This window comes from Balaenoptera borealis (assembly GCF_965194805.1).
Source record: "Balaenoptera borealis genome assembly, chromosome: 10".
Classification (NCBI taxonomy): Eukaryota; Metazoa; Chordata; class Mammalia; order Artiodactyla; family Balaenopteridae; genus Balaenoptera; species Balaenoptera borealis.
The window spans coordinates 80,306,242-80,323,027 of NC_138874.1; the positions used below are offsets into that span (position 1 = coordinate 80,306,242).

Genomic DNA, 16,786 nt, shown 5'->3' on the forward strand with positions numbered 1-16,786 from the left:
TCACGCTCCAGATTCCTAACCTGCTATCTGCTGGGCGGAACCTCTGAGTTTAGCTGAGTCTCGGAGATGGAATTGGGGCAGGCGCTCGTCACATAAAGTCCGTGCCCTGCTCGCGGGCTCCTGTCGCAACACTGACAAATCCGGGAGGCTTCGTGAGAGTGAAAAGTGTGTTCTGTGTTCCCCGCAAAGAAGTTCTTCCTTCACTTCTGCTTGATCCTTACCTACACCCTTCGCCCGCCCCTCCAGCCCCGGCTGCAAACCCGCACGCTGCTGTTCTGTCCTTTAGCCAAAGCTCTGACGCGCATGGCCAACCCCCCACGCCTCACCATCTGTCTTTCAGTTTTTAGGGTGAGCTCACCCTCCTCTCCCTTGTCTGCTCCGACGAACACCTGGGGGTGGCGCCTGAAAATCTTTCTGCGGAACGATTCTGCAGCCTACCCGGGCAGGCCTGGTAGTAGGGACAAAAGAGGACATCTGGTAACAGGTTTTGCACTTCGGTGACTTCCCTTTTTCTTTTACCCCTTTCTTTCCCTTTGCAGAATGAGAGATGAGGCACCAGAGGTCCCCAGGGAGCAAATCTGAAAGCCAGCGCCTCCTGAGCACAGGCTGCCAGGGGCGAGAGGACATTAGACATTGTCCCCAGATATAAGAAGCATCACTTCCTTCAGACAGAGGTGGTGAGACTATGAAGTAATGGGACAGTTCCTCTTACTACGCTCCTCGGGAAGGCAGTTTGTGCCTCTCTGCTTTAGGCGTCATCCTTGATGGCTAAAATTCTGCAGCCTGATTGTTGAATGTAGTGAATGCTACCCTTGTTACAAGCTTGCGATACTGTAGTGATGACAATAGCTACAGTTTACTGAATGTCTACTAGGTGTCAGGCAATATGCTTCTTCGTGCTTCACATCCATAACCTGAATTCCTCAAAAAACCCAATCCTCTAAAATAGCCATTATTTTCTCTTTATTTATTATTTATAGATGAGCAAATTTTAAAGCTTAGAGCAATAAACTTTTTTAAGTTAATGCACCTAAGAAGTGGCAAAATTTCATTGGGACCTAGATCTGATTCAAATCCTACACTTTACATTCTCTCTTTGAAATAGTAATTTGATACCAGTTAAATTTTAAAATCTAGGTGAAAGAGGTAAGACCATGAAATGACAAAATCTTAAGGCTTTAAAGCATAAGGATGGGGTGACAGGAATGCACAAATGTTTAAAAACTGTGATTGGGTTTATTGACAAGAATCAGAATGGAATATAATACGGTAAGTGGTTCTTGTTTTGCATCCATGCCTTTTTGTCTATTTTTGTGTGTCCACAACCATAAAATAAATTCTAAAAAAATTGATATGAAGCTAGGTTTGGGAGTGCTAGTCTGATTATTCATCTCAGAATGATTATGAGACCAGGATAATATTTACAAGTAAACACAAGCCATGTGTTCTGCAGCCTTAGAAGAGACTCTCCACTGGGTCCCAGTGATTATCCTCAATCTGAGTCATTGCTTGGGATGCTCGTGGGACTATGTATGCCTTGACAGAGCTAAAAGGTAGAGGTTATTGAAGGAAAGAACTTTAGGTTTTGTGGCTCGTGAGGATAATCATACCCACTGGTAAGGAAAATGAGCTGAGAAATTCAAGATGGTAATGGATTTCCATCATCCACTGAGTGAAGCTGGGTCAACTAAAAGCCTCATCTGCTTAACTCTAAGGGCCAGGATAACCAACCTACCCAGTTTGTCTGACATTAAGGGGATTTCTAGGACATAGGACTTCAAATGCCAATACAGGGAACGTCTCAGGCAAGCCATGAGGAGTTGGTCACCCTACTAGGGACATCCTAAATGAACTCTAGAATCAGGTGGAGCTCTCAGTATGGTTGCATCTAGACTCAATTCATCTGCTTAATATCTGAGGTATGATTGCACAGGAAAGGAAATTGTGGATAAAGTAATCAAGACTGACCATAAAGAGTCTACATGCCCCAAAATAAATATTGCTGCTCATTCCTTTTCCAGTGGTTTGGCTATAAACTGAGTACCTACATCCATACTTTTTGGACCTAATTTTCATTTAGCAAATCCTTAGGAAGCCTCCTATGTCTGGGCCCTAAGACATCAAATGACTGTCTTCCCATATACCATGCACATTCATTTCCAGCAATCACTAAATCAGCTAGATTCTTCCAGAATAGAGCTGAGTGAACATATGCTTTTCATCCCAGGATACCTTTATATAATCCCTGGCAGCACAACACACCATATTTGGCCCACAGTAGGGGCTCAATAAATAATTCATTATGTGTAATAATAATCAGGAAATTATTACAACAGATTTTTGGTAGACCTTCTGAGCCTTCCCTCCGTGATGTCAGAATCAAGATATTAAAAATAGTTATATTTACTGTAGAAAGTTTTTGTTTGTTTTTAAATTAATGCCTCTTAAGGCAGTTAATGGCAGTTCTCTCCTCAGGGAAGTGAATTTTCCTTTGTTTTTGTTAGTTGGATGGAGGTGTGATAAGTTTGCTCTGTAGCCAAGGTCAATCATTGCACTGGACCCTTGAAGGGGAAAGGATGCCTTAGATTAGGAGCTGTAGAATTTCACTGTGAGTCTATTCACTTGGACAATTTGGCAAAATGCAGGTTCCCAGGTCCCAGCATTAAAGGCTCCCATTTAACTGCTCTGGGTTTTGGCCCAGGTATTTGCATTTTGAATAAGCATCTGAGATGATTTGGATATAGGTAGTTTGGGACCACACTTTGACAAACTCTGCCCTAGTCAGTGATAATTTTAGATGTATTTTTGCAAAAATCTCTTCTGCCCCAGCCCCAAAAGCCTATCTGGTTAGCTGAACCATTAAGCCAGCTGGGATACATCAAGAAATCAAGACAAGGAAGCCTCATGACAAGATTCAGAATAAAATGTCTTTGGAAGGAAAAACAAATCTGAAATCTTTGGATAAATAAACATGGTAAACCTGATCCTTTTCATTGCGCATGAGAAATGATTCACTTGACAGTGATTTAGAAAGAGCAGAACTTCAACAAATAGATAAAATTATATAGCAGTAATTTCGCCAGTATAAGAGTCACTTGGTAACCTTGGTTCTTTTAAAAATATTTCATTGGAAAAAATAATCTTATTATTTTGATAAGTTAAATAATAGAATGGGTGGGGAAAGAAGAGTAAAGCAAGAATATGAAGCTGTATCTAAAGCCATGAAAGCACTGAGAAAGGCTAAGATTAGGTGCTTGAAGCTCCAGCAGAAAGAGTAAGATGGAATCAAGGCAAAAATAATGGAAAATTAAAATTTCAACAGATTGGAAGGAGTGGAAAGATGAATTGATAGCTTCATTCTATAAAAAGCACAAGAGCTAAAAAGACTCAACAGCAAAGTTCAAAGAACATATTGTTGTAAATCTACTTTTCATGCTTTTATGTTTTTAAACTTTGTACATAATTTAAAATTAGTGTATATAGAAATTAGTGTATATGTAATTTTCTCATATTATCAGGGTAGCACTAATCCACAAACAGTCTTACATTGCTTCATAATCCTTTTTCTCAAGCACTACTGCCAGTTGTACATTTTTTACAGTTTATGCTACCAAGAAACATTTTCTAGAACTTAGATATTTCTTTTAAATCTGCAATATTTTGTTGTTTAGCTTTAATACAGTACTGAAAATAGACTGTTCAGGTGATACTATCTGTGGAAAGTCAGGATGGATCAGACCAGGGAATTGCTTGGGAAGATGTCTAACCTTACCGTAACCTTACATTAGCAAGAGCTTTAAGGCACAAATGAAAGAGTAAGCTCCCTAGGATTTGTTTGGGCCCTTCCTAAATGCCCTTCCATATGATTTTTTTTTTTTAATGGGAGAGGAGTTGGGAGAGATTGGGTAAGAATAACAAAGATATGAATTCATCAGTCAAAATAGAAGAAACAGTAGTTGAAACATTAATTCTCAATTCCTGTAACAGCAGATTGATAGATGAAGCATAAAACAAGACCAGATGCTGTGGTTTCCAGGATGCACTTGGCTTCCCATCCTTTATAACCTGGAGCACTTTTTGCCGTAAGTAGGTCATTTGCTTGCTCTCATTTACCTGATTCTAGGAAAATGCCCTTGAAAGTATTTGGAAAATAATACTTTTTGTTAAGCTTGTGCTTAACATTTTAAAAGTTAAGATTGCGGGCTTCCCTGGTGGCGCAGTGGTTGAGAATCTGCCTGCTAATGCAGGGGACACGGGTTCGGGCCCTGGTCTGGGAGGATCCCACATGCCGCGGAGCGGCTGGGCCCGTGAGCCACAACTGCTGAGCCTGCGCGTCTGGAGCCTGTGCCCCGCAACGGGAGGGGCCGCGACAGTGAAAGGCCCGCGCACCGCGATGAAGAGTGGCCCCCGCTTGCCGCAACTGGAGAGAGCCCTCGCGCGAACCGAAGACCCAACACAGCCAAAAATAAATAATAAATAAATAAATAAAGTAGCTATAAAATTAAAAAAAAAAAAAAAAAAAGTGACAGTTTAAAAGTTAAGATTGCATAAAACCTCCCCCACCCCCTTTTCTCTATTAGCCAGAATAACTTGTAACCTTGTAGCATAAGTGAAACTAAAATGGACAAGAAGAATCCAAGATGTTTTATTTTCTAAGGACTAAAATTTGTGTCCATAGCACTGGCATAGCACTCATCTCACAGAATTATAATTGGGGTTTAAGTTTCTCTATTCTCCTATCAGATGTGCAGTTCTTGAAAAAAGAGGATGCCTAGGATATAGGAGGGGCTTAACAAATGTTTTAATTAACTGATTCCCCCCACCAATCTGACATATTGAATGAAGCTTTTCAGGCACCATTCTAATAGATTTACGGCGACCAGGGAGGGAAAAAGAGGAAAGAAAGGCAAATGGTCCAAAGATAAGGACATGTGCAATCAAAGTATTTTACTGACCATAATTATATTATTGTCCTGTCATCACAGGTCTGTGTCTGATGTGTCCACCAGAGACCAGTCCCATCAGGTATCCATAGGGTTTAAGAACATGGACATTGCAGCCCAAGAGACTTGGCTTTAGATGTAAGATCTGTTATTTACTAGCTCTGTGACTTTGGGCAAGTTATTAAGCTCTCTAAGCCTCAAGTTCCTCACCCTTAATACAGGGACAAAAGCGGTACTCACACCATGGAGTTGCACTGAGAATTAAATGAGACAGTGCATGGCAACTGCTGAGCTCTATGCCTGGCACTTAGCAAGTGCTCAATAAACATGCCATTGTAATACCTCAGATGTTATTTTCATTATACTGTGAAGTAATATTCTCTCATTTCCAGAAGCCCTGTATGGACAAAGATTCCTTCATATCTCCTTAGTGTTTGCATGAGGACTTCACCTCTCAAGTTGTCAGCTGTGGCATCTTGTCTGGGAATGTTTATCTTCTCTGACTTGTGAAGAGGCCATGCCTCTGTCTCTTTGACCTCTTAGTTCTCTCATTCTCAGTTTTAATACACCCCTCTGAGTGAGTCTTACTGATTAGCATTATATAAACCATTAATGTTAGTTATATAAAACCTGTAAGATTCCATCCTTGTGACGCCCCAGACAAATAAGTTTAAAATATTGGTCAATCCATGAAAATGACATCTGGATATTTCTCAGTTCACTGAAGACCATCATTAATATTGGCCGTCATTCCCATCTGTCTAATAACAACCATTTATTGAGCTTACAGTTCTTGCTCTCGTGGAGTTCTGAAGACTCAAATGTCTTGTGAAAATGCAAGTCTTCATAGCACTACTGATTTTATTTTAAGCTAGAGGTTTAACCTATCTTTCATCTCTATTCATTATTTGTTTTGGGAAAACTTCCTTACTTAGATTGCCGAGTGACTTTTGCACAGAAGAAAGAAATTAGTTCAACGGATGAAAGTGAGATGCTGAACCAGATTTGAGATTTTAGAGGTCAATCCTTTGCATGTCTTATCATTTCTTTGCAAACTATAACCTTTTTGTTACCCTTGAGGACTATCATAACATCAGAGCTGCTATTCTTCATACAATATTTAATTCGTTTGAACATAACATGTTTTTAAAAAAATATTTACTATGTGCAACTCATGGAAATGCTCCTAAAATTGAGAGAGTTCTACTGAGCAAAAGAAATGGAATATCCTGTTTAGAGACTGAGTGCATGGCTTCCAAAGGCAAAGGCAAGGGCAAAACTTGCTAATTTTAGATGTTTAGGGATGAAATATCTACTAGACCTTGTTTCATCTTAGAGAGGCCCAACGGTAGCGTACTAGCAAGCTAATGTTAAATTTGCCCTCCCCACATGTTTATTGCCAGTGTTTCTGGAAACAGAAAAACAAAACAAAGGGGTAAGGAAAAAAAACAGCAAAGTCTGTATGTAACTTGAGTTAGAGAAGTGCAGGAAACAAATCAAGTATACTAAGTTAGCAGTGCTCAAAGTCCCATTCAACTTCAGAATAGTATACCTGGTAGAGTTTCACAAACCTTTCTCCTTTCTAGCCTGCTGCTTATTAAGTTGAAATGCCAGAACCATTCTGAGAGCTTTGAATGCCCATATAAGGCCTGGAGCCAGAGACATGCCCCACACCCATTTCTTTATATTTTCTGAATTCCCAAGTAAACGAGAGATCAGAAAAAGGGACAGTAAAGGAAAGGAGACAAAGAGGTCGACTCCCCAACAGTGTTTTCTTGCCCTTTGGTGTTTTGCAAAAAGCTGAAGAGATGCTAATGATTCTTTAACCAGCTGAAAGCAGCGTTAGAATTCTGTCTAGATATTCTTGAACCTCTGGGCAGTGTTCCACCTTCCACACTCCAATCCATCCATCATTCAATACCACTTATGCTAGATAAACTGGCTTGCCATAGTTTATTATCATGTTGTCCTCACAGACTAGTATTCAAGGAGCCTCCCCTGACCACTTCCTTGGGACTCTTGGAAGTAAACAGAGAAACAGTTTAAATGAATGGTAAAAACCCATGAAATACAGTGATTGTTTTTTTAGGGGTGGGGGGAGAGTAAATAATCATATGTCTTCAGTTGAGAGAATCATAAGGATTTCTAGCACATGAATACACATTCACAGCCCAAAAACAGAAGACAACTAAAAAATCTCAGCAGAGGGACGTTTCCTCCTCATTCCATAGGAGGGTGGGGATCTATGGCACTCCATTTTAATGATCATCCCCAAATTCCATTTCTGTGCCCAACACAGTAAAGCATTTCCAAGTACAGAGTGTCAGACAGGTGAACAACAACGAACAGCCTCTGTCAAAATAGTTTGAAGCATGCAAGATGTAGATTATTGAGTACAGTACTTGAAAAATTCTAAATTATGACAGTCCTCAATGACAGCTCTGTGACCTGTCTCATGTTAGGTACCTTTCTGGGTTTCTGCCCCTGAAATTGAAATAGTTCTACCAACTTCATAATTCCGTGATTCTGTGATTCGATCATTCTGACCTGTATGTGGGAGAACTTGTTTAAATTTTCTCCCCTTTAGAATCCAACAAATGAATGCTAAATTTGAACTCTAGGTTTCAGAGTATACTTTAACATATTAAGAAATTATAACGATTTCTAACAAGACTTGTGTACTACCTTGTCAACTACCATTTTGCCTGTCGTAGTTTTGTCACGATGTGGTTTTCTATTTGCTTAAATTTTACAATCTGTGATCTCTATGTATGTATGTATGGTTGAGTTTAGTTCCTTGAAACCAAAGCGTTAAATATCAGTAAGGGCTATATCAAGAACTTTAAAAAAAAGAAGTGTGGTTAATATAAATTCCATCTTCCACAGAAGATCATGACTTTCAGAATATGAACTCGTGAACAACCGAGGGAAAAGATTCTTTTCTGCTTTATAACTAACTTTATTATTTTATTCTCTTGAGAATTCCCTATCGAACTTGCCAATGAGGGTTTTATCTAACATGGCACTTTTCTGGAATGTCACCATCACTGCCCCCAGTTAGGGAGAGATTACTATAACAAATAGTGAAAACACTCACATAGATTCTCATGAATCATGTTTTAATTGACAGCTAGCCAAAGAGGAAGGGTGGAGAGGTAAGGACATAGATTTATCTCTGCTTGTGTGTTCATTTGTACTTTTATTAAGAGAAAAAACATTTTCCTCTTTTTTAAATAAAATCTCATCCTCTAGGAAGTAAATTCAGGAGTAAGACGCTCCACACCTGTTTTGCATAGTCCAATTGATTGCTAATTTCATTGTCTTTTGACATGCTGGGAGGTATGTTAATTTGGAACACATCTCTCACATAGAAGTAACAATTAACACAGGTAAGATGCATCTTTTACCTTGATAAAGACACCTGCTCCAGTGTTATAGAAATAGTTAGGGAAGGTCTAGATATATATATCTAGAAAGATATAATTTCAAGGAATCATGCTGTCTCAGGATTGAAAGGAATATTAAAGTCAGTGAATGTTCAACTGAAGGCGGTGTGGAACTGTAGAAAGAATGTATGCTATGGGATTAGAGGACCTGGATCAAATCACAGCTTTGCAACTTAGTAGCTGTGTGTTTGGGGTAGTTTATTTAACCTCTCTGAGCCTCGGTTTTCTCACCTATAAAATGGGGATAGTGACTACATTACGGAGTTGGTGAAAGGATTGAAGATAATGTATGTGAAGGACCTGGGACAGACATAATAAGCATTTAGTAAATGATTGTGGTGGTTGTGATCGTAAGTGTCCCACCAACTGGTCATTAAGCTTATTTGAACATTCCCAGTGACACGGAATTCACCAACTGTTCAGGTAGCCCATCTCATGTTTGGAGAACTCTTCAGTGTTAGTTCTTCCTTTTACTGAGCCTAAATCTTTTCCCCTAGAACTTTTTCTATGGTTCTGATTCTTGCCGTTGGGGCTGCACAGATTAAGTGTGTAAATCAATTAAGCATGTAATCTAGAACGGTATATATGCTTTAAGAGTGGTGTGACCAGTGTGGATACTAGAGATTTATCAACACAGTTTAGGATCAAACTAGCTTCCTTTTCCTGAAACCCACCCTTTTAATACCTATTGAATTTGCTATTAATTAAAGCCTGTTTGTCTTTTGTACTAGAGCTGGAGTCAAAGCTTGAGTCCTGCGTGCTGTACCTGTCACAGTTTTGAGGGAGAGACTTAAGTGCAGAACCTTACAATTAAATCTTTATCATATTAATTAATAAACTGGTAAAATTCCATTTGAGTCATACAAATATAATTTGAGTATTAAATCATATATAATGTGGCATACCTGTAAGGTCATATAGTTATAAATGGATAAGAACATAGTGCACTTTATTTAACAAACACCGATACGGTATTTAATATGTGCCAAGCACTGTTCTAAGTGCTTTTCATATATTAACTCATTTAATTCTCAGTCATAATAACCCTATGTGGTAAGTATTATTATCTTCAGATAAGGAAACTGAGGCACAGAGAGATTAAGTAATTTATCCAGGTCAAATAGCTAGTAAGTAGCAGAGTTAGAATTTGAACCAGCATGTTTAGTTCGAGAACCTGTGTTCATACTCATGCCCTGTTCCCAAATTTGTTGAAATTTAGAAGAATTGTTACATGGATTGTTAGGGCTCCTTAAAAGCAAGAAAAACATGACAAATTAATACTGCTGGATTTACGACCTACTTTATAAAAGCATTATTAGAGAATATCTTTTGAGTGCTATGGATTTATGAGAATATAAAATGTTGACTAGAAGCAATATCTAGCTCCATTCTAAGCAGGACTAGGCTTCTAATGGTTCATTTTATATTTCAACTATATAATTGAGAAGGAATTGATGAATGCCTCTGAATTTTTATCTTCTCATATGTACTTTTTCTGATAAAAATTGTTTTCAAATGTTAAGACAGCAGTACATCATATTACAGTTTTATTTTTAAATTAACATACAGTAAAGTTGATTGTGTGTGCGTACCTGCATGTGTGTACAGTTCTATGAATTTAATACGATAGATTCATATAACCACAGTCAAGATATATAACAGTTCCATTATCCTAAGAAACTCCCTTGTATTACCCCTTTGTAGTTACCTCCTCAACCCTTGGCAACCATGGATCTAATCTCCATCACTGTAGTTTTATCTTTATGAGAATGTCATATATAAATTAAATCCTACAGTATATAACTTTTTGAGACTGGCTTCTTTTACTTAACATGCCTTTGAGATTCATCTGAGATTTGCATATGTCAGTAGTTCATTCATTTTCATTGCTGAGTAGTATTCCATTGTAGAGATGTACCACAGTTTGTCCATTCATTTGTTGAAGGACGTTTAAGTTGTTTCCAGTTTTTGGTAATTGTGAATAGAGCTGCTATAAACATTTGTGTGTACGTTTTTGTGTGAACAGAAGTTTTCATTTCCTTAAAGTAAATACCCAGGAGTAGGATTGCTAGGTCATATGATAAGAGTATTTTTAACTTTTTGAGAGACTGCCAAACAGTTTTCCCCAATGGCTATACCATTTTGCATTTCCATGAGAATGTATGAGCATTCAATTTGTTTTGTATCCTTACCAGAACTTGTTATTATCAGTATTTTTTATTTTAGGTATTCTAATAGGTATCTCATTATTGTCTTAATTGACATTTCCCTAATGATCGACAATATTAGTATCTTTTTTAACAGCTTATTTGCCATCTATTTATCCACTTCGGTGAAATGTCTGTTCGAGTCCTTTGCTTATTTTTAAATTGGGTTGTTTGTTTTCTTACTGTTGAGTTTTGAGAATTCTTCATATATTCTAGATATAAGGCCTTTGTCAGTGTGTGATTTGCAAATATTTTCTTCTGCTCTGTAACTTATCTTTTTATTCTTTTACCAGTATCTTTTATAAAGTTTTAAATGTTAAGTCCAGCTTATCATTTTTTCTTTTATGGATCATGTTTTTGGTATCATGTGTAAGGACTCTTTGCTTAACCCCAGGTTATGAAGATTTTCTCTAAAGGTTTCTTCTAAAAGTTTTATAGTTTTATATTTTACATTTAGATCTATGATACATTTTGAGTTAATTTTCGTACAAAGTGTGAGATTAAGGTTGAGGTTCATTTTTAAGTATATGAATGTCCAATTGGTCCAATATCATTTGTTGAAAAGACAATCCTTTGGGCCTTTGTCGAAAATCAGTTGGCTATATCTGCATGGATATGAACATGGATCTGTTTCTGGGCTGTCTATTCCACTGATCTAAGTGACTGTCCCTTCACCAGTACCACACTGTCTTGGTTAATCTAGCTTTATAGTACAACTTAAAAATCTGATAATATGATTTCTCCAACTTTATTCTTTTTCTTCAAACTTATTTTGGTTTTTCTAGTGCCTTTGAATTTCTATATGAATTTTAGAATCAGCTTGCCTATATCTCGAAAAATTCTGCTGGGATAGTTCATGAAATTGAGTTAAATCTGTGCATCAAATTGGGGAGTTGAGTCTTCCTGTCTCTAAACATGCTATGTCTTTCCATTTATGTAGGTCTTTGATTTCTTTCATTTATGTTTTCTAGTTTTCAGCATATAGATACTGTTCTGTCAATGTTTTGTTAAATTTATTCCTAGGTATTTCAATATTTTTGGAGCTATTGTAAATGGTATTGTTTTTAAAATATCAGTTTCAATTGTTCACTGCTGGTATACAGGTATATAATTATTATTGTGTTTTTAACTTATGTCCTGTGACTGTACTTAACTCAGTTCTAGGAGTTTTTTGGGTTTTGTTGTTTTTTGGTCACTTCTTCTGGTTTCAATCATGTCATCTGCAAATAAGAGCATTTTAATTTCTTCCTTTTCAATCTGTATGCCTTTATCTCTTATTCTTGCCTTTTTATACTGGTTAAGAATTCTAGTATAATGTCAAATAACAACAGTGAGAGAGGACATCCTTGCCTTGTTCCTGATCTTACGGGGAAAGCATTCAGTATTTTACCACTAAGTGTGACATTAGATGTTGGCTTTTTGCACATGAGGTGAAGAAGTTCCCTTCTATCTCAGTAAGCTGAGAATTTTAAAAATCTTGAATGGATGTTGAATTTTTTCCAATGCTATTTCTGTATCCATTGATATGATTATGTATATAGTTTTTCTTCTTTAATCTACTAATATAGTGGATTACACTGACTGATTTTTCAAATATTGAAGCAGCCTTGCCTTTTCAGGATAAGTGCCACTTGTTTGTAGTATATAATTAAAAAAAATACTTCTGGACTCAGTGTGCTCAGTGTGTTTGACTTTCATATCAATGTTTATGAGAGATATTAACCTATAGTTTTTCCCCTGTACTGTCTTGTACAGTGTCTTTTGTACAGTATTTGGTATCAGAGTAATGCTGGTTTTATAAAAATGAGTTGGGAAGTGTTCCCTGCTCTTCTATTTTCTGGAAGAGTTTGTGTAGTATCATTTCATCTTTAAATGTTTAATAGAATTCTACATTTAGGCCAGGAAAATTTTTTTGAAAGCCTTTTAACTATGAATTCAATTTCTCTGTAGTTATAGGATTCTTCAGGTTATCTATTTTCTCTTTGATGAGTTTTCGTAGTTTGTTGTCAAGGAATTAGTCTATTTCACCTTGGTTGTCATATTTATGCATGTATTCCCTTATCCTTGTAATGTCTATAGGGTCTGTGGTGATATCCTTTATCATTCCTGATATTGATAGTTTGTGTCTTCTGTTTATGGATTTCATTGAGTTTTATGGATTTCATTGATCTCAAAGAACCAGTTTTTTATTTTATGGATTTTTCTCTATTTTGTTTTCAATTTTATTCATTTCTGCCCTTAGCTTTATTTCCTTCCTTCTGCTTTATTTGGTTTTTTTAAAAAAAACTTTTTAAAAGATCAGTGATTTGAGACCTTTTTTCTTTTTTTATATAAGCAATTAATGCTGTAAATTTCCCTCTTTGGTTTAGCTGACTCCCACAATTTTTGCTATGTTGTACTTTCATTTCTATTTAATTAAAAATATTTTTACATTTCCCTTTTGACTTCCTCTTTGACCCACAGATTATTTAGAAGTGCGTTGTTTACAAATGTTTGGAGATTTTCTTTATTTTCTATTACTTAAATCTAATATAATCCTATTATGATTAGAGAGCATACTGTGTATGATTTCAATTCTTTCACATTTTTTTAGGCTGGTATTATGATCCAGATATTGTCTGTCTTGGTGAATGTTTCATGTTCATTTAAAATAATAGGTATTTTGCCTAGTGTTGAGTGGACTAATCAGTAAATATCTGTTGGGTTCACTTGGGTTGGTGGTATTTTTCATTTCTTCTATATCCTTGCTGATTTTCTGTTTACAAGTTCTATCCATTTCTGAGAGAGGAGTGTTGAAGTTTCCAAACACAATTGTGGATATGTCTGTTTCTCCTTTCAGTTCTATCAGTTTTTAATTCATGTTTTTTTTTTAATAATTTTTCTTGGAGTATAGTTGATTTACAATGTTGTGTTAGTTTCTGCTGTACAGCATAGTGAATCTGTTATACATATACATATATCCACTCTTTTTTCAGATTCTTTTCCCTTATAGGCCATTACAGAGTATTGAATAAAGTTCCCTGTGCTATATAATTCATGCATTTTGTGATGTCCTTATTAATCTCTGGTAATTTTCTCTGCTCTGAAATCTACTTTGTCTGATATTAATATAGCTTCTCCCACTTGGTTTTGATTAGTGTTCACATGTCATATATTCTTTCACCCCTTTATTTTTAACATACCTATATCAATATATTTTAATTTTTTTTTGTAGACAATACATAGCTGGGTCATGTTCTTTGTATCTATTCTACCAATCTGTATGTTTAACTGGTATATTTAGACCATTTCCATTTAATGTAATTATTGATATATTTGGATATAGATCAGCCATTTTATTTGCTTTCTCTTGGTTTCCTTTTTTTTCTTTCATTTCTCTGTTTTCCCTTTCCAGCCTTATTTTGAGGTAGTTGGACATTTTTTAGTACGGTTGACCCTTAAACAACGTGAAGGTTAGGGGTGCTGCCCCTTCATGCAGTTGAAAATCTTCATGTAACTTATAGCCGACCCTCTGTATACACAGTTCCTCCGTGTCCAGTTCCTCCGTATCTGCAGTTCCGCATCTGCAGATTATGTAATATTGTAGTATTTACTATTGTAAAAAATCTGCGTATAAGTGGACCCATGCAGTTCAAACTCCCGTTGTTCAAGGGTCAACTGTATTCAATTTTATCTATTGTGTTTTTGACTATATGTCTTTGTAAAAGAAACGTTAATGATTGTTCTTGGGATTAAAATATAAATATTTAATTATCCACAGTTTGCTTAGAATCAATATATTTTACCACTTCAAGTGGATGTAGAAATCTTTGCATCGTTTATATCCTTTTACACTCTCTTCTTTATGTTGTAGTTGTGTATTGCATTTGCAAACATTGAAAACATACACTGGAAATCAAGAATAGTCTGTTATATTTACCTAGAGATTTACCATTTCTATTCCTGATGTTCCAAGTTTCCTTCTGGTATACTTTCCCTTCTGTCTAAAGATATTCCTTTAGTAATCCTTTAGAGCAGGTCTGCTGGCAATGAATTCTCTTTGTTTTCCTTCTCTGAGAATGTGTTTATTTGAACTTCATTCATGAAGGAATTTTTGCTGGATTTAGAATTCTGGGTTGAGGAGGTTGTTGTTTTTATTCCCTAGCACCTCAAGTTGTTGTACTTAATTCTACCCTCCATGGTTTCTGGTAAGAAATTTGCAATCATTTGAATTGTTGTTCCCCTGTAAGTAATTCGTCATTTTTTTGTAGCTACTTTCAAGATTTTTTTTTTTACCTTCAATTTTCAGCAGTTTGATTTTGATGTACTTGGGCATGGATTTCTTAGGGTTTATCCTGTCTAGGGTTCACTGAGCTTTCTTGAACCTGTAAGTTTATGTTTTTCACCAAATTTGGGAACTTTTCAGTCATTTTTTTCAAATATTTTTTACTGCATTGTATTTTTTCTCCTCTTCTTCTGGACCTCCAATGACAAATATTAGATCTTTTGGTTTCATTCCACTAGTCTCTGAGGTGCTGTTCATTTTTTTCCCACCCCCTATTTTTCCTCATTGTTCAGATTGAATAATTTCTGTTGAGTTATCTTCAAATTCACTGACTGTTTCCCCTGTCATCTCCATGCTATGATTGAGTCCATCCAATGAGTTCTTTATTTTAGTTATTGTATTTTTCAGTTCTACAATTTCAGTTTAGTTCTTCATATCTTCTATTTCTTTGCATTCCTTTCTCTTGCTTCCTGGTATGCTTTTATAATAACTGCTTTAAAGCTTTTGTTAGCTAATTTCAGCATCTATGTCATCTCAGTGTTGGCCCCTGAATTGTCTTTTCCCATGTGAGTTTAGATTTTCCTTGTTATTTTGTATGCTGAATAATTTTTAATCATATCCCAGACATTTAAAATATTATAAGACTCTGCATGTGCCACACTGTTTGTTGCAGAATTATTTACAATAACCAGGACATGGAAGCAACTTAAGTGTCCATCGACAGATGAATGGATAAAGAAGATGTGGCACATACATACAATGGAATGTTACTCAGCCATAAAAGAAACGAAATTGAGTTATTTGTAGTGAGGCGGATGGACCTAGAGTCTGTCATACAGAGTGAAGTAAGTCAGAAAGAGAAAAACAAATACCGTATGCTAACACATATGTATGGAATCTAAAAAAAAAAAAAAAAGGTTCTGAAGAACCTAGGGGCAGGACAGGAATAAAGATGCAGATGTAGAGAATGGACTTGAGGGCACAGGGAGGGGGAAGGGTAAGCTGGGACGAAGTGAGCGAGTGGCATGGACATATATACACTACCAAATGTAAAATAGATAACTAGTGGGAAGTAGCCGCATAGCACAGGGAGATCAGCTTGGTGCTTTGTGACCACCTAGAGGGGTGGAATAGGGAGGGTGGGAGGGAGACGCAAGAGGGAGGGGATATGGGGATATATGTATACATACAGCTGACTCACTTTGTTATACAGCAGAAACTAACACACCATTGTAAAGCAATTATACTCCAATAAAGATGCTAAAACTAAATAAGTAGATAAAAAATAAAAAAATAAAATATGGGCAACATAAAAGCAAACTTTTTGGCCAAATGAGCTTTAAACAAAAATTCAACTTCTAGAAATTCTATTAAAAAAATAATATAAGACTCTGGCTTTTGTTTAAATCCTATGGAGAATATTGATATTTTTCGTTTTAGCAGGCAATAGAGCTGGTTGTATTCAGGCCACAAATTTCAACCAAACTCCTGTAGGTTCTAGTTTCAACGTCAATTTTGTTTTCAAAATATTTGCGGTACTGTTCAGATCTATCTACTATGTGTGCCACGCTCAGTGATCAGTCTGGGACATGTGCAGTGGTATATCCTTCAAAGTCTTTGGTATGCTGTTCAGGATCAGATCCACCCTTGTGCAGCTTGAAGGTGAGCCTAGGTGTTTATAATCAACTTTGTTACTTTCCTGAGCTCCTCCGTCTCCATGATCTCTGGTACTTTCTGGTTTCCTAGACTTCCTCTTTTAGCCTTACAGCCAGAAAGCTAGTGCTTCAGTGATCCTGCGCTGCTGCATACTCGCTGGGACTGTGCCACGTCCAGGGCCAGTCAGTAGATGGACAGAAAAAAAAAGCAACCGGCATTCTGCCCATTCTCCTGAAACCACAGCTTCTCCTTAGAGGAAGGTTCCCCTCT

General features: G+C 36.6%; 1 long non-coding RNA gene across 6 annotated transcripts; it reads left to right on the forward strand.

The window, feature by feature from the left end:
* The first annotated feature begins 30 nt into the window (after positions 1–30).
* On the forward strand, positions 31–12,312 carry LOC309604707. Of its 6 annotated transcripts, XR_014230995.1 has the most exons (6): positions 31–165; positions 540–674; positions 3,988–4,082; positions 4,986–5,081; positions 5,879–5,962; positions 8,196–12,312. It is a non-coding gene; the product is annotated as an uncharacterized lncRNA (long non-coding RNA). The 6 variants fall into 6 exon arrangements; XR_014230993.1 differs by having other exon boundaries at positions 4,986–5,962; XR_014230994.1 differs by having other exon boundaries at positions 5,879–12,312.
* Positions 12,313–16,786: the final 4,474 nt, after the last annotated feature.